We start from the raw sequence: 19471 nt of genomic DNA, 5'->3' as shown, positions 1-19471 counted from the left end.
TAACAGTTGGTTTGATCATGTGAATATAAGCTCTTAGGTATTCTCTCCTTGCAAGCTAGTTTTCAAGGATTAATTCTACTTATGGATTTTTATTATTTGGTACAAAATTTGGCTACCATGTCGAGTATAGGATCATATGAGTTACTGTTTAATGATTCAAGCCTCAGAGGGGGCAACTTATATGCTAACAGAGAGGGTGAACTATAGGCTAGATGATGACACTAGTATTGTAACAGTACCAACACACTTTTTACAAGTACATAAGCTAAATCTAAGCGTAAACTTCTGTGTATGGTGAGGTATGGGGAGCTTGAGTTCCAACACATCTTGGTGAGACTTTGAAGATGACTTTTTGTCTTGAAACACCATACAAAGTGAGTACTAAACTTTTTCAGTGGTTAGATTTATGATTTTGATTACAATATTCTTTTTTCTAGTTATATTAGTGAAAAAAATATTTAATAAAATATTTAAATGTAAAAAGTAAAAAAGGTAAAATTAAAAATTTAACCACTTCAGTTGCTTATATCAATCAATCAATTATATAAATCAGTCAACTTGATTGAATTTAGTACATTATCAAATAACCTTTAATTTTTAATATTCAGTTTTATCAAATATCACCTAAGCCAAGTTTGATATGTAGAAAATATTCAGTATTCGAAGAGTGTCACTTGGGATGGTTTAAGGAAAAGCAAATCAAGCAAGATTTCCTAGGGGGGTTTAACCACGTTAAAATGGGCTAATATCCATTTTTTTTTTATTAGTCCATCATAATAACAATGTAAAAGTGTTTAAAATTGAATGGAACAAGAGAATCATTAGGATTTGATAGAGCTTTTATCCGTATTTAGGCCCGTTTGAAGAGGCTTCAAATAGTTACAAAAATTATTATAAGTTGTTAAAATATTTTTTTACACATTTATTTATTTATAAAATGTCAAAAAATCAACTCCAAAAAAACCCCCTAGATTTAAACACCATAATAAAATGCTGCCCATAAATGATTTTTTAACTAAACTTTCTTATCAATAGAGACAAGGACAATGAATTTCACATATATTTATTAACATATATTTATGATTTTTGTGTTAGTAATAAGAAAATTTGATTAAAAAAAAAAAAAAAACTTGGGTAAATTATACCGCTAGTCTTGGTATTTTAACCCTTATGTCATGTTAGTCACTGTAATTTGAATTGGTTCAATTTTAATCATGAATTTTTGATTGTCTCAAATTGGTCTAATTAATTTCAATTGTATGTATTTTTATTTATTATTATTATTTTTTAATGAAAAAAGCACACATGAGTAGGTGTCATGCTTTTAGAAATAAAATTATAAATTTAATTAATTTAGTGACTCAATTTGAATTATCAATTGAACTAAATTGATATAAAATCTAAAATTAAAAACTAAAATGATACAAACATCAAAATATAAAAACTACGGGTATAATTTGTCTAAAAATCTTTTATGTATAAATATTACCCAAGTTCACAATACTTGAATAAAAAGGATATACTACCTATGAAGAACACCGCAAACCAAAATTCAAAAATCTCCACATCTAAAACTATTATAAACCCTTCTTCCAAAAAAAAAAAAACAAAAAAAAAGCAAAAAAATTATGAACCCTACAATATCAATGCTTACTAAATCCAAATCATTAACAAAGCTAAGAAACACCCTCTCTCTCTCTCTCTCTCTCTCGCTCTCTCTAATATCTTCCAACTTTAGAGTAAGGATCGACTCCACCAAAAATTTGATCCGTTGCATCCATTGCAAAACTTTCACCCCATGAGACTCCCTGATTTTGGCCATGACTTTGAGGTTCATAGTTCAAAGGGTCATCAAGAGCACGAACCATTGAACTTTGATGATTCATATTATGATCATAACAATAACTTCCATAGTTATTATCATGATAGCCAGTCCATGCCCAATTTTGAGGAGGCTCATAATAGTTTCCACCATAATTTTGAGGAGGCTCATTTTGAGGAGGCTCATAATAGTTTCCACCATAATTTTGAGGAGGCTCATTTTGAGGAGGCTCATAATAGTTTCCACCATAATTTTGAGGAGGCTCATAATAGTTTACACGATAATTTTGAGGAGGCTCATAATAGTTTACACAAGGCATTTCACGATCATACCCTCCACAATGTGGAACCTCCTCTTCCATTCTTTGCCAATTTTGGTACACACTTTCAGGCTCTTGACCATGGTAAAACGGACGATGACACGACGGTCCAGACCTATCGGAGTCATAAATTGGAGGATACTGAGAAGAAGACTCTGAAAATCCATCATCAATGGCTGTTCCTTTTTCTTTCTCATCGCTTGTGTATCTTTGAGGGAAGCTCGGTTCGTGATCATCTTCATCATCATCATCAGATGAGTTGGCTTGGATGCCAAAGCTATGTGTTCTTTCAGTATTGGTATTGGGGTTTGCATGAACACCATTGTTTCTATGGTTTGTACGAACACCATGGTTGTGGTTGTTTCTTGGATTTGCATGATCAATGCCATCGTAGTGGTTGATATCATCGGCTCGGAAATCTGTTTGGTCCCCAATGCTATGCCTTATCGAGTCGTTTTGACCACTAGCATTTCGGTGTTTTGGTTTTCTTGATGATCTCCCTGAAAGAGGTTTTGACAAATCAAAAAGTGATTGTTACATTGCAAAGTTTCAGCATAATAAAGAGAAAAGAAAAGAAAAGAAAAGAGAAGAAAGAATTATATTGTTAACAGCTCTGCTTGGTTGGATTTTCATATATATTTTTTTTTTCGTTTTTGGTTTTGTTGTGTTTTTAGAAACAAAAACCAAGAAAAGTTTGCAAACATTCATCAAAGTTCGTAAACATCGAGTGTTTTCATTCCGTGCAAAAATAATTTTGGAAATTACAGAAAAAAACTTTTTTAGTGTTTCTTAAAAAGTGGATTGTTTGCAGAAATTATTTTTGAAAACAATTCTTGGAAATAATTCATGAAACATATTTCTTGTGCTTTCTGAAAAATGAAAATAAAAAATACAAAGAAACAAAAATACAACCAAACAAAACAATACAATAAAATGAGGAGATTGAAAATAAGAACAAAACAAAAGCTAGTGATTAAAAAAACTATGTAGTCCAAGTGTATAATCTTGTACATAGTTGCAAATAAACACTGCAAATTAAATAAGGAGAGAGCAAATATATATAAAGAACCTTTTGATCTCAAACCATAGTGCATTGGCTTAGAAAAATCAGACCCCATTTATCTCTCACGAGTTGGATTTAAACAACTCTCATTGACAGACAATATTAGGGCAATTAAGGCCTATTTATAGATGTCCTGTTTGATAAAGAATGTGAGAATTCTAAATAGAAAGATATTATGTTGACAGAAAATCATTGTATTTTTGGAAATTAATTCCATTAAAAATAAAATAAAATCAGAAGGTTGATTTGAATTTTGACTTTTTGTTTCAATGACTATTGAGAATTTGAGAAAGGCAACAAAAAATGAAGAAACTTGCCTAAAAACTGTTTTATACTGTTTTAAAAAAGAGGCAATAAAATCATATGAGGCGGTGGAAATTTCCCTCCCAAAATTCCCTCTTTTTTTTTTATTTTTTATTTTTTATTTCCAGGATAGGTAAATGCCCTCATCAATTTGCACGATTTTCACTCTTGCACAGGATTCTCTCACAATTCGTAGTTCTCTCCCCCTCACAATCGCACACCCGCATAGGTTTGTTCCCTTTTTGCTTTGCATCTCATTTCCCCTACTTCTGTCTCTCAATTTCTGTTTCGAATCTATGTTTGTCTATTTTCACTTCTTCTACTACTGTCTCTATCTACTCGTTCTGTAACTGCTGTTTGTGTCAAGAAAATTGAAAAGTGTTCTGGGTTATTGTTATTTATTGTAAAGATTGAGACCCTCTTGGTTCTTTTCTCTCATACGGCTCTCATCGTCTGAAGAACATTTTAAAGAGGCCCGATTGGGCATGTAAGTACAATACCCTTTCCATATCAGTTTTATTTGGGTATAGTTTTGTCTTACTTGATTACTGTTGTTGGCTACAATATGCTGAAAGTTACAGAGATGTTGAATATAAGACTGACGTTTTTTTTTTTTCTAGAACTAGAAATTTTATACACTGAGTAAAACAGAATCGTAGTGCTATTTGAGTTTGTAGATGTCAGAGAGGGGTATACCCTTTTGTATATCCTCGTGGTTTTTTCATGAATAGAATCATAGTGCTGTTGGTGTCAGATAGGGGGTAGAACAGTTTTAATTTTTTTGGTACACTTTTGTGGATAAAATCAGTGTTGTTGCATTGGATGGGAGGAGTTCTAGGAGTTCTAGAATCATAGTGCTATATGATTTCTCACCTTAAAAAGTCCTTCACTATGTAGAATTTGATGAATAACATGTTACAAGATTTGAGAATGATAATAGTCTTATTCATTGCTATATCCAATCTCGGTTTTGAACTATATAAATAATGTAAATATTCATGAAGTGCTTATGAATTTTAAGTTTGAAGGTGAAAATCCAAAAACTTGGCCATGTGAGATTACGAGTCCCTCTAGTTAGTAACGTATAAGGCCAGAATTTTACTCAAATTGTGCTGAAGTAAGGTCCAAGGAAGACACAAATCCTGGTTGTGTGAATGTTATTGTGTTGGGTGATTTTGATGATGAAACTCGATTTGGGATATAAATTTCAAGGAATGGTGTAGGGCGTTATAAATTGGGAATAAGATTTGGAAATGCGAGAGGTTTGTTTAATCCTTGTCTACGTAGTTAAACGAGGTTTATAATTAAATAAATCATCTAGAAAACTTTCCCCCTTTCTCTTTCTCTATCTTCCCATGTTTAAGTAGGCAAAGCATATAGAGTAGTAAAATTGAAACAAAGGTATGGGAAGATTGTAACTGTCTTGGCATCTTATTATTAAAAATATTATTTTTGTTATCTCTGCACATGATTTAATTTTGTCTCACATCATCACTTGTTGGGTTAAGGGTTGTTAATGTTCTAGTTCTCAACCTTTGCTTTTCACTTATATCTTCTAGTTATTATTATTTTTTCCTTTGTTAACTGTAGTCTCCTACTTGATTGGAGAGCCAACTATGCTAAAATCCACTGAAGATGCTGACCAAGGTTTTTCTCATTTAAGGAGAGGTAATCTAGCTTAACATGGATACTAGTTATCATTTATTACTTTTTTGTTTTTACTCCTTAAGCTTCTATGTTTCAAAGTCTAGATGCCATTACTCATGGAGGGATGTAGAGGTTTCGAATGCATTATTTTGTGTACTTTCCAGAGATTGTCTCATCTGTGTAATTCCCATATAGTCTATATGTTTTTATTCCTTTGTACTTATTCTTGGTGGTTGGCAGCTGAGGCTTAGTAGCTTGACAACGCTTTGAACATGTTAAATGTTTTCAAGAGCATGAATTTGTGATTGTGATCTCTACAGTGAATCCTTTTTTATATTGTTGACATAGCATTTTGTCTTTATGATTAGTTTCTCTTAATCCAGTATAGTGTTATGTTACAAGCTTTGACCTCCATTATAAGTTTTCTCTAATAGGTTTTCTTGGCTACTGATGGTGGTCATTTAGTGTACCTAGAAATTGGTGATGGGATATCGACAGAAGTGAAACATGCACAATTGGAGTATGACATATCATGCCTTGATATAAATCCCATTGGTGAAAATCCCAACTGCTGTCAGCTAGCTGCGGTGGGAATGTGGACTGATATAAGTGTTAGATATTTTCTCTACCTGACTTGAATCTCATTACGAAGGAAAATTTGGGGGGAGAGATTATACCACGCTCTGTTCTTTTATGTTCGTTTGAAGGGGTACGTTTTATTCGTAAGCTTTATGGGCCTCTGTGTTCTATATTTATCTTGATTTGCATGCATGCAGATTGTTTGTGATAGGGAATGTAGGATTTTCTATTATAGATTCAGAATGCTCTACAACTGCAATATATGCAAATGGCACACGTTCTAGACTCGGTCTTCCATTACAAACCACTTAAATTCTTGGATCTTTGATCCCTTTTGTTTTAGCATTGTTTTGAACCATAATAATGTGGACCAATTTGGCATTTAGATTCCTGAAAAATGAAGCTGGGATGGCTTTGGAATTGAGCGTGTGCCACTTTCGTTAACATGTTAATTGCAAAATATATCTACGCAGTTTATCCTTACTTCATGCCCCCAATGCTTGATTTCTTTTCAGATATCTTATTTGCTATGTGCCCTTGGAGATGGTCATCACTTTTTATTGAACATGAGCACTGGGGAGTTGACAGATAGGAAAAAGGTGTCCCTTGGGACCCTGCGTATAACACTCCGCACTTTCTCATCAAAGATGAAATGTCCTGCATTATGATCATTCTCGTGGCTTTCTTCAACTAAGATGTTTTGCCTTTGTTTCAACTGCATTAATCTGTTTTTTATGCTGACTTGGATTTATTTTTCCTTGAAAATTTATTTTGGTGTCAAGAAAGTAAACACTTCGCATTGATTGCAAACAATTAGTATTCTGTCAAGTTGCTTTTTTTCTTTTGTTGCTATATTTTATATACCTTGTTCAGTAATACTCTCATTAATGTATTGGTAATACTCATGTATATATCCTAACATATACACTTGCAAATAGCTTTGAAGAGGTGTTTTCTGTCGTCTATAATTTATATTAATAATAACCCACTATAGTGTGCTCTCATTTCTATATGCTATGAAACACTCCATTTTTGTTGCCATAGTAGTGTGCAACACATGTCGAACAAGACACCACTCAGATATGTGTCGGACATGCCATGTGGCATTTATATTAATTTTTTTAGTGGACATGTTGGAGGACACGTCGAGGACACATGTCCTATTTCTGGACACACCACAGGACATGTTTTGGGATTTATTATAATTCTGGAAAGGTGGTTTGGTAGAGTGATGTACTAATTTGAAAACAAGTGGGTGGGATATGAAAAAAGGAAAAGAAAAGAAGAGAATGATCATAAGGCTGGGCATTTCATCCTGTTCACTTCTTGTGTCTTTAATCTGACCCCTGTTTAGTTCATACTTATTTTTTCCCCTCATATATGCTTGTTCATACTTAGTTCTTGGGACGTAAAATCTGGGTGTTTTTTCCATGTTAAAGTAGTGTTATTAATGTTTGTGTTCGTGCCCGTCCTTTTTAGTCAATGTGGTTATCTCATAAACAAATGCTTATCATTTCATTTTCATGCATTTGAATTGTTCCAGTCGAGAGAGTACACAACAACAACATGTAGACCAGAACAATGCTTCCATGGAATTGATCAATAGTGTGACTGGCACCGATGAGGAGGGTTGGTCTCGGCAACGGATTCTTACATTTGCTGTTAGGAGGTAGTCATTGATTTTGAATTATGAATTATCAGCTTGTTTGGCATTACTTGTACCTTTGTTTCTTTTCAAATTTTATAATAAGGTGTTGAGTTGTATGCTTCTAGAGTATCACACAAAAATTATGGCAAAGAAGTAAATTATGACAAAAATACATGTTTATAAGCAAAGCCTATTGAACTCTCTGTACCGTGATAAAATATTTGTTCTACTTTTCAAGTGGTTGAAGGTTCATAAAATTCTGAACTCATCAAAAATAGTGGATCTACTGTTATTGAAGGTGGTAAGCTTTTTACTTTTAACTTTTAAAATGTAGCTGTTCAGTGTTGATCTTTGCTTCCAAACATAATCTCAAACCTTAACCCGATTGTTTTTGTTGTACTGGATGTGTTTCACAGAGCCTCGTCTTCTGTTGAATTTTTTAATACGCCTTCAGTCATTGTCGTTTTCAAGATTAACGAGTGCGGGATTGTAGCCCAACTATCTTTTTGGAAAGATACATCGACATACCGTTTTCTTTCTTTTCGGCTTTTCTCTGTCGCTTCTTCTTCTTCTTCCTCTTTATAATATGAAACCTTAATTTGGTATATTACTTGGGCTTAAGCTTTTCTGCCATGTTGGTAACTTGGTATACCCACTCTCTGTTCAATTTGTTTGGCCAGTAGGTTACTTGGGATGTGACATTAAAATTCTTCAAACTGGACTTGACATGTACAGTGGCAGCACTCTTTTCATTTTGGAGACAAAAAGTTGAATCTCTTCAATGGCAATATTGAGTAATAAATTACTTTTATTTCAAGCTCTATGTTCTTAGTGTTTATACTTACAGCTTCATGGGCACATTTACCATTGAACTCGCTTTGTGTGTATTAGAAACTAGCATATAGTTCGTTTTGAGACGGGATCTAGCTTTACATATAACTCACTCTTGATTCCAGATCTGCCATTTGACTTTACTTTCTTTGTAATACAACACATGTGTTTGCTGCATCAGATAGGCCAACTGTCATTTATAGTAGTAACAAGAAATTACTCTACAGCAATTTAAATTTGAAAGAGGTCAGTCATATGTGCCTTTTCAACTCTGCTGCTTTTCCAGACAGGTAAATTTGGCTCTCTCTTAATTTTAAGTTTTTTTCCCGTCATCATCGTCAATTGAAATGTTGGAACTTGATTCTTTTGTATTTTTTCTTAAACACACTTCTTGAATGGGAAAAGGAGAAATCTTTAATTGTTATTATAGTCCATGCTTCTATAGGTAATTCTATGCCACTTCTTGGTAATTTTAGCTCATCAGTTTGTTTTGGTCAAAGTCATCACTCCTACCGTTGAACTCTCTCTCTCCATTGTTGTGGTTTTCTGTCATTAAAAGACCTGCACAAGACCATCTTGGGGTCAGTTTCTCAGCAACAGCAACAATTGAGATGCATGGAGGAACATGTCTCTTCATTTCTTGCTAGTAAATATGACTTATGAACTGAAAGCTGATGTCTCTTTCATGTGTTAAACTTGTAAGTTAATTTTCTTAATCTTACATCATTTTCTCATACTGATGTGGATCTTATTTGGTTGATTCATAAACTAAATTTAGGGATGATGTTTTAGGGGTCTAAAGCATTTTCTGGGATTGAAGTATATTGAGTTTGTCTGTTTTTTTCTGTGCTGTTAAACAGGAAGAGGCTGCTAGAGAAGAGAAGCAGGCAATGGAAAAAATTGCGGCAATATTAGCATCTCTTACAGCTAAGAAAACAGCTATGGTGAGTCTTTTTTAACTACATGTCTTGCCAAAATTATTAGGTAGAATTGTTTGCTTGACATGTAAGAACCATGTGAGCTATAGAGGAAACTGTTAACATGGCAGCAGTGATTAGTGTCAAATTTCACCTCATGTATTCTAACCAGTCTGTAGTGAATGAAGATTATTAGTAAATGCAACATGGGTTTCTAAATCAAAATGGGTTTTATGTGATTTGGGTGAGGCATTCAAGATTACGTTCTTTTTTTTTTAGGCTTCTTTAGCTTTCAAGGAGTTTTTTTTCCTGAGAAAAGTTCTGTATGGAATGTATAATGGTTTATGGTAACATTGCAAAAGCTATTTCAAATTACATTACAGATGGATAGGGTTTTTATTTATTTATTTATATAAAAAAAAGTATTTCTAGCACCCTGAGTATTGCATGACCTAAGGCTTTGGACTAAAGTTGCAAGTCATTCATTACATTTGAGTGCATTTAGTAATTCTGTCACGTAATTGTCTTCGTTTGAATTTGCAGCACAAATATGGTCAATTACTCTGGGCAGCAGTGGGAAAAGGCAGCCTTATTAAATAGTGTAATTCTGCACAGGTTAATCAGCATACTAGTACAATTCCGAAGTTGAAGATAATAGCAGCGCCTAGATTGGCATCCATCGAGGAGATGAGAACACCTGCAGTTGGAGATCTTATGGCGAATTTTACCAGACCAAATTTGGGCTGTACTAAAAGCAAGATTCAACATCAACAAGGGCCGTGTCTCGGAGCATCACCTAATAATAGAACTCCTTTTGCGGATGTCAATTTCTCTTAATGAGCTCCTTGATAAGAATATTTTGACAAATGGAAAACTTGAGCAGCTTCATCTGTTGTATGTTATTGGATGAGTCTTAAATTCAAAAGTGTATTAGTATAAAGTTTGCCAATTCGGAAAGCTGAGGTTGGCTTTATGTTTAGTCCAAAATGTATGTTATAAATTACTGTGCATGAGGGATGTCTCTTGTAAATCTGTAAATCTTATAAAAATTCTAAATGATTTTCAATTATTTTTGTGCAAATTTATCGTTGCCAAAAAGTAAAGCTTTCTCGACAAACAATTTATCGGTAAATGTGTTGGCAATAGTTTACTTTTGTCGACTCATATTGTGTTGCTAGAAGTGTATTTTTTGGCAATGCAAATTTGTCAATGCCAAAAGTTTTCTCGACAAACAAATCGTCGGCAAATGTCAACATTTACTTGCATAAATGTGTCGCCAGAAGTTTTTTTTTGCCGACACAAATGTGTCGGGAAAAGTGCCACACAATCATCATGTTTGAATTACTTTTATCGACGCAAGGTAAATTGCCGACGATGGATGAAGACTTTTATCGACGACTATCTTTGTTGCTAAAGACTTTTACTTTTACCAACACAATGATAATTTCGTGCAAAAAGTTTTGCCGACTCACTTTTACTCACAGGCTGCCGACGTAGCTTTGTGTGTCGGCAAACATTTTAACGATGATTTTTCCCTTTTAGCAACATATTTTGTTGCGTTGCGAAAAATGTAATTTCTTGTATTATTGCATTTTAGCCACGAAAGTAAATAATTAGGATCTGTTTGGCAACTATTTCGTTTTTAGTTTTTAGTGTATATTTACAAAAATTTTAAAAACGGTTATAGAAACTTGTTTGATAATTTTTTTAGTTTATAAATGGTTGTCCTAATTTGTAAATTTAAGGAAAAAACGTAAACTCATACTCAAAAAATGAGTTTACGTTGGTTTTTAAATAAAAATTTAAAAATTTGACTAACAAATTTTTTTTTTTCAATTTTTTTTTTCAAATATTTTTATTTCAATTAATTTTTTTTTTCAATTAATTTTTTTTTCAATTATAATGTGTATGATCACATTGTCATAAACAATAAAAAATAAATATACATATTTTAGGATTGAACAAACATATTTTTTAGTTTATATTTTTAAAATTTTTCTAACATTTTGTTCAAACCAAACTCATTTGTAGTTTATGTTTTTTTAAAAATAAACAAAAACCAATTTATAGAATTTTTGTAAACATAAAAAAAAAATGTAAACATTACAAAACGCTACCTTAATGTTCAAAAAAAAAAAAAAAAAAAAAAAAAATGGACCATGGCTCACATATTCAAATGCATGATACTAGAATGTCACAACTTTAGGTAACTTTAACATTGTAACTCTTTTGTTTAACTTAGATGAGTGTTGTCCGTTTGTTTTTAGAATTAGGTTGGATGGTAATATTAGTAAGGAGATTGTTAGTGAGGGGACTAAAAAAATTGTGTTTGCTTGTGATATATTTTAGTGAGGAAATTAACTATATGAAATACCATAAATACCTTTTGGTGTTTTGATATATTTTAATATTAAAAATTATATTTTATAAACATTTTTTGTACTATATTATTTTAATATATGTACATATATATAACATGACGTAAACCCTCCCCCCACCTCCCCCACACACAAACACACACCATGGGAAAATAGTCTTTTTCTAAGTTAATTCCCTCCCTAATTTTCAAACCCAACCCTTAGAGGCCTGTGCTAATCCCCTCTTCCAAGGCTCATGCTAGTCCCAATAGACTACCACTCCCAAGCTCCACTTTTCAAACAAATATGATTTTAGCACTCCTAACTCACTAATAATCTAATCCCAAACTGCTACCTCTTAAAACAAACAGAGCCTTAGAAGCTTGTTGGGAATGTGTTATTTTTTCCTTTTTGTCCTTATTGAAATTGGTAGATTAAACTGACCCCTCTTATAACGGTTCCGGTTTAGACCCGACCCTTTGCATGCTCTTAGATCCGAGATTATGTACCTTTAATTGTTGTTTATACCCTTATCCTCTTGTTGTTAGTTGAGTTTGGTTGTTAGACTTGTTGGTTGTGTTTGAAACGGGCTGAGAGTTAGTTTTTCAATAGAGTTGTTGTCTATTTCACTTCTAGTTCGCTCGGGTGATGTTTTAGTCGCTCGAGCAATCTTTGAGATTTCTTAGTATTTTTGCAATTCTGAAAAACTTTTGGAAATAGGGTGATCTTTGCTCAAGCGGTCTTTTGTAGGTTTGAACTTCTGGGAGGAGGTCATTGGACGTTGGAGCGGTGTTTTGGTCACTCAAGAGGTGTCACCTATTGTGTTTGACGCTTGAGCGGTCTGTGCATATGTCAGATCGGAAAAAAGGGGTTTTTGTCACTATTTCACTTCTTCTCTCTTTATAAAACAATTCGAACCCTAATTATCTCTCTCTCTCTAGTTCTTTTCAAAATACCTCAAATACTCCCTAATCCATTGATTTCTCCACCATAGTTCCTTGGAGAAAAAGGTAGAGCTCGTCGAAAGTTTTATTTTAATCGAAGAAGATCTTGTTTTTGGCTCTGTCAAACTTCTACCCTTGCTCTTTTCCTCTTCTACTCTTAATGTAGAGATTTCTTCAACCTTTGGTATGATTCTTAACTTAATTAATTTCTCTTTGAAAAGGTTTAGAGTTTGATTTTGAAATGTAAAAAAGGGGGGTTTTTCAAAAAATTCTTAAGAAAGGTTGTGGGAGTGTGTATATTGCTGGGTTGTATTGAAATATTAGAATTTCCTTCCTTAAATGTGATTTTGAAAGTAAATGAGGTTTTGTTTGAAAAATCATTGATGTTTGATTTATGAAAGAAAGGGAAAAGATGTTGGGTTTGAAAAGATAAGAAGTATGTAAATGTTAATGATGAGAGTGGAGTTGGATATATATTATCGCTCCCATTTTGAAATTTATCAGATTATATCTATTGCGAAAAATTATATGCTGAGTAGAAAAATCTATTTTGGGCTATTAGTAGAAGATAGCTTTGATTGTCGTATAAATTGCATGAGGATTAGGTTAATTGAAACTAATTACTCATACATCTTACATTGAGCATTGTTTCATACTTAAATATTGAAATTGTATTATTTTGAGAAAAATAGGTGTATACCTTGGTGAATCTAGTTAGGGAGTGTGGTTGTAGTTTATTATGTTAACAAGTGTGTCCTTGGCGAGTTTAACTTACATCTTAGCGAGTCCATTGAGTTGGCCATTTTATTTACGCGATTGCACAACCAACCTTGGTTAGTAGGGTTATGGAGACACAATAGCATGATCATGAGGTAGAGACTATCTGGGGAAAGATCTCCAACGGGGAAGTAGAGAAAGGTTTGAATGTTCATTCAGACTTGAGTGTGAGATATTTAGATTGCCTTTCTGTGCCAAAGTCTTGTAGAAATGAGGTACTCGGAGAGTTCCATCATTCACGTCTTGCAGTAAACCTAGGAGGCACGAAGATGTACCACGATCATTGTCGCCAGTTTTGGTGGAAGGGGATGAATAGAGATACGGCTTTGTTTGTTTCGAGGTGCCTTGGTTGTCAACAAATGAACGCCGAGCACTAACGGCCAGCGGATTTGTTACAATCCTTACCTGTAGCCGAATGCAAATGGGAGCATGTCACGATGGATTTTGTTGTAGGTCTTCTGAGGACTCAATGGGGGTAATAATGTCGTGTGGGTAATTGTCAACCGATTAACCAAGCCTGTACACTTCATACCTTTGCACACGAGTGACTCAATGGACTTTCTTGTCGAGCTATATATTAGAGACATAGTGCGACTTCACGGGGTCCCCATGACTATTGTTTTAGATGGGGATCCGCGTTTCATGGATCGGTTGTAGTAGAGCCTATAGAGTGCTTTGGGCACCAAGTTGACTTTTAGTACAATCTATCATCCTCAGACTGACGAGCAGTCTGAGCGCACTGTTGAAACCCTAAAGGACATGCTTCGAGCTTGTGTTCTCGATTTTAAGAGATCGTGGGAGAGGCATTTGCCTGTAGTAAAGTTTGCCTATAATAATAGCTTTTAGGTGAGTATTAGAATGGTAATTTTTTAGGCCCTGTATGGCTGATCGTGTAGATCACCTATGTGTTAGGCCAATGTGCGTGACGTACTTGTGTTATGTCCGGAATTAGTCCGAAAACGACAAAGAAGGTTGCACTTATCCGTAAGAGGTTGGTTTCGGCTTAGAGTCATCAAAAGAGCTACGCTTACTAGAGGAGGAGACCCTTGTGTTTTGAGGTGGGGGATCACGGGTTTCTTAAAATCTTGCCAAGGTGGGGTTTGATGGGATTTGAAAAGAGTGGGAACTTGTGTCCAAGATTCATTGGGCCTTTTGAGATTATAAAGCGAATCGGGGAGGTAGCTTATCGTTTAGCCTTACCGTTCCAACTTTTTAGGGTTCATGACGTGTTTCATATCTATATGTTTCGAAAGTACAAGCCTAATCCTTTGCATGTGTTAGATTGGACCGATTTAGAGGTAGACGAGGATATCTCGTATGAGAAAAGACCAGTTCAGGTGTTAGATACTCGAGATCAAGTCTTGAAAGGAAACACTAGTCCATTGGTTAAGGTGTTTTGGCGATACTATAGGGTCGAGGAAACGACTTATGAGCATCAGGCTGACGTCCAAGAGAAATATCTAGCCTTGTTTGTTAATGTTTGACCCTTTTGTATTTGTTGTAATATGGGAGTATTTTGGAGATCAATATGTGTTGAGTTGAAATGTTATGTCTTTCATACTGCGGAGCATGAACTATTGTTGTTGTTGACGGATTGTTTTGTTATTGTTATCTTGGTTCAATTTTGGGGAGGAAATTTCCTAAGGAGATGAGATTATAGCGGCCTAGTTTAAGACCCAGCCCTTTTGTACTATTCGATTCGGGATCCGGTGCTCATTGTTGTTGTTTATACTCCTTGTTGTCTTGTTGTTAATTGAAATTCGTTGTTTGGAGTTGTTGGATTTTGTATTGAACATGTTGGGAGTTAGTGTTTCAAAGCAAATTCTGTCTATTTGTTGTTGAGTTCGCTTGAGCGGTCTTTCGTTTATCTCAGATTATGTGTTTGTAGTCTGAACTTCTAGGAATAGGGTGTTCTTCACTTGAGCAGTCTTTCCTTCACTCAAACGGTCTGTTTGCAGGTCTGAAATTCTAAGAGGGGGTCATCCTTCGCTTAAGAAATCTGCTCTGCAGGGTTAAGGTTCTGCGAATTTGGTTTCTTCACTCAAGCCATGGTTTGGTTACTCGAGCTGTCATGACCCAAACCCGTCCCTATAGGTTTAGTGCCGCAACCAGCCAGTAATCCTTAGATTACCAAAGGCCTCTGAACGAATTAAACAAAATACAAGGGCTAACGAAAGCAAATACAAACATATAACGTCCATAGAGCTGTGTAGACATACAAGAGACAAAAAAATTAAAACTTTATATACATATCAGTGACGTCATATTTACATTAGTCTTATGCCTCCAAAACCCACATAAATACAACTTACAAAAACTTGTTCAATCAAACAGAAGAAAACAAAAACTTAAAACTTGATAATAGAATACGACCACATCAAAATGGGAATCTCCTCGGGAGGCATAGTGGCTGGCCAACACAAAAGAATCCAGGGAAGCAGCTTAGGCCTGATCATGCGCCTAATCACCTACACACATAAATAATACGGTGAGCTGGAGCCTAGTGAATAATAACAGAGTAAAGATTTTAATGAATGATGTCCATAACAAATTCAAAAATCAAAATTCAGATCAGAAACAAATCCATATTCATATTCGTATTCAAAGTTCACATATTCCATATGATCATCCGTGATACATCTATTAGCGCTAACAAATCCGATGACCCATAAAGGGATGGTCATAAAGGCATTCCGATGACCCATAAAAGGGACGGCCATAAAGGCATTTTGATGACTCATGTACACAGAGACATTTCTGATGACCCAGAAAGGGACACATATCATATGATGCTAAGGATGCCACGAACACATTTTAGAAACTTGGATAATCATTCATTCATACAAAACACACCATTTCTGAAAACCAATCATTACATATCATTAGAAAATATTTAAAGTTAAACATAACTATTGTAGCTCGACTTTTCCCCGTCCTCTTCCGAAAGAACGAGAAGCCTTACAGTTCGGACTCCTGCGGTTTTGAATCTAATCTCACAAGTGCAATGTGAAATTGATAAACACCAAAGAGTCCAAATGCGGCAAATCTTTTTGAAAAATCGATTTTGAATCAAAAATGCAAAAATGGACTGCTTTGCCAGATACAGAGTCGTCACCTAAATATTTTATTTTGGAAAAATTAAGAAAACCCATGACTCATGCCAAAGGCCACGTGTCCGTCATCACCAAGGTTGTCTTGGCTCGGGAACTTAGGTACGAAAGGGGAAGGTCATGAATTGAGCACCTCCGCTCGCCCGATCAAAGATAGGCCTCTACTAATCATGATATGATTCTTATGTACATTATATGCTCTTGTTCCGGTTTATTAGGCTAGCATTTACTATGTGATACGCACACACAAGTATAGACTAGTTTGCTCAAATTGGAATAATTCAATTTCATGTTTGTTTTTCAAAAAGGGTTTGAATTTGTCACTTGACAAAGTGGGCTTAAAGCTTTAGAATTTTCCACTTGACAGAGTGGGCTTAAAGTTTGTGAAATTGTCACTTAACAAAGTGGGCTTAAACGTACATTCATTAAATCGTTCCAATTGAAGCAACGGGCCTTCATCCATAAGCATTCAAGCAATTTAACAGGTAAGCACTTAGCCTCATGGCAAGCATGCTAGTCATGGCAGTCACTCACACTCATGCAAGTATGCTAAAGCACTAAAAACTCACATAGTACTCCAAGCTAAGATAAAACAAAAGAGTTAGAAAAATATGCATGATACCTAACTATACAAGATAGCTAATGCAACGCATACAATAATGCAACTAAAATAGACTCGACTACTTAACATATTATTTGCAACAATTTCATAGCATGCGTTTAAACACATATTCAACGAGGTAATAAACGACAATGCAAGTTTGAATGATGAACCAAGCCTCAATGCATGCAATACAAATGAATGGATGCAAACATCTGATATGCTAATTGAAACGTGATGCCCCTAATCTAACCATCAAAAGCGGATAAATAAAAGGGAGAAATACGTAGAGTTGGGAGACATACACATTATTACAACATTGATGCCCCCGTGCAGAAGGGTCCGAACGAATAAACTAGCTAAGCTAAACTACTTATACAAAACTTGAATAATTAACTACCCTAAGCTAATTATTTAAGTACAACAATTAAATAATTTAACTAGGCTAAGCTAATTAAATATTTACAACATAAACTAATTTAATTAAACAATCTAAACTAATTAAATAAGAACAAAACAAACTAATTAGCTACAACTAATTAATTACAACATGGATACTAAGTACAACACTTTACTAATTAGCTATAACTAATTAAGTACAACAAATAAATGACTAATTGCTAATTAAACTAATTAACTAGTCCCAAGAAGCAAGGGAGGCCCATCGGTTTCCACCCGAAGAATGTCCACTGTTTGCTCCTGAAAGCCTTTGTTGCACAATCCTTGGACTGGTTTTTCCTTTTCCAGATCAACTCTACTCTGCTTTACAAACATTCTGCTCAAAGTTCACTGGTGGCCGGTAGGCCAGAAGTGGTGGCCAGCCGGCCACCAATAGGGGGTTACCGGCCAACATTGATGGCCTGCAGCCAGAAATAGTGCCCGATCGGCCACTGATCATTCCTTGCTGCAACAGAGAGAAAACAAGGCAAAGAAATGGTATTCTCACAGGTTGTTGTACTGTGTATCCCTCCTTATCATCAAAACATCTCAAAGGAGTGATACACTTGGTCCTCAAACCATCAATTCAAGCAACTTCATTGCATGATGGCTAAGGTACTAAGATGTACAAGTTTAATAAATGCACAGACAAGACCAAAAACCATCACCCTATCATGCATGATCAAGGGCAATGGAGACTTAGGAAACTTGGCACATTTCATCACTTTGAGTATGAAATGCCCCAATTTTCCTTGTGTTCAATTAACGTCCGATGGAACACACCAAAACACAACCAAATTCTTATCTTTGCACAATTTTAGTTTCAGCTTTAGTTACTCATTTTAATTACCCTTCCATTCTTTAACCAATTAAGTCCATTGGTGAGTTAAGTCCTCTAAAAGAGAAAGAAGTGTCAATTGTTGGTAATGGTAGTTCAATTCCTATTCAACACACATGCCAAGGTATTCTTCTTACTCCTTTTCCTTTCAAGCTTAACAACATTCTTCATGTGCCCTCTATTTCTTCCAATCTACTTTCTATTCATTAACTAGCCTTTGATAATAATTGTACTATCACATTTGATGATAAGTGTTTTGTTATTTAGGACAAGAGTATCAAGACACCTCTTTATAAAGGTGTTCATACTCAACGTCTCTACCAATTACCTTCAACCCTATGTTCTAATAAACCGACTCAGCAGTCTTTTTTGACTTCTCTAACTGCATAACTTGCTGCTCCCATTTCTACTAACATATGGCACCACATGCTAGGTCATCCCTTAATACATAAGTTTTAATTTTTCCTGGAGAATTTTCATTTACCTACTTCTACTACTAGTAATATGCATCTGTGCACTCATTATGCTATGGCCAAAAGCCACAGACTTCCTTTCAATTTGTTTAATTCTACAGTAAATAAATCGTTGTCCCTCATTTGTAGTGATGTTTGGGGACCTTTGTCTTCATTTAGTTTTGGCTTTAAATACTATGTTCTCTTTATGGATGACTAAAGTTCATTTGGATTTGTAAGAGTGAAGTTTTCTCTCAGTTTCAAAATTCGTAGTGTTTGTTGAAAATCAACTGGAAACAAGGCTTAAGATTTTTTGTACTGATGGTAATAGTGAGTTCACAATAAATTAGTTTGAGTTGTATCTTAAGAAGCATGGCATTTGGCATCAGTTTTCATGTTCTCATACACCTTCTTAAAATGGAGTTTGCTAAAAGAAAGCATAGGCATCTTTTCACTACTACCATTGCTCTTCTCCACCAATTAGTTCTTGTTTTCTCTTACTAGTTTGATGCATTAGTTACCTTTGTATTTTTGATAATTAGATTGCCTAGTTCCAAGTTGCAAAATAAAACTCCCTTTGAAATATTGTTTCACCTATCCCCTGATTTTCATTTTCTTAAAAGTTTTGGTTATAGTTGTTTTCCTTGGATTAAGCCCTATAATTCTCATAAGCTTCAACCTAGTTCCTTACCTTGTGTTTTCATTAGCTATCATCCATCTGTTAAAGGCTACAAATGTCTTGATCCTTTGACAAGTAAACTATGTTGTTTTTTATGAAACTTTGTTTCCCTTAGTTCCTCAACCTTCTATTTCGCCCTTGCCTAC

At 34.7% G+C, this 19471-nt stretch overlaps 1 long non-coding RNA gene across 13 annotated transcripts; it reads left to right on the top strand.

Moving 5' to 3' along the window:
* The first annotated feature begins 3509 nt into the window (after positions 1–3509).
* Positions 3510–10198, top strand: LOC114278507 (uncharacterized). 13 transcript variants are annotated; one of them, XR_014342350.1, is made up of 9 exons: positions 3510–3736; positions 5098–5175; positions 5589–5863; positions 7277–7402; positions 8065–8175; positions 8394–8502; positions 8689–8910; positions 9073–9156; positions 9673–10198. It is a non-coding gene; the product is annotated as an uncharacterized LOC114278507 (long non-coding RNA). The 13 variants fall into 13 exon arrangements; XR_014342342.1 differs by having other exon boundaries at positions 8658–8910; XR_014342351.1 differs by lacking the exon at positions 8065–8175 and having other exon boundaries at positions 8772–8910.
* Positions 10199–19471: the final 9273 nt, after the last annotated feature.

This window comes from Camellia sinensis, chromosome 10, assembly GCF_055761805.1.
Source record: "Camellia sinensis isolate YWXY chromosome 10, ASM5576180v1, whole genome shotgun sequence".
In the NCBI taxonomy this organism is placed as follows: Eukaryota; Viridiplantae; Streptophyta; class Magnoliopsida; order Ericales; family Theaceae; genus Camellia; species Camellia sinensis.
The sequence above is the reverse complement of the archived record's forward strand: the minus strand, read 5'-3'. Positions and strand labels throughout refer to the sequence as shown.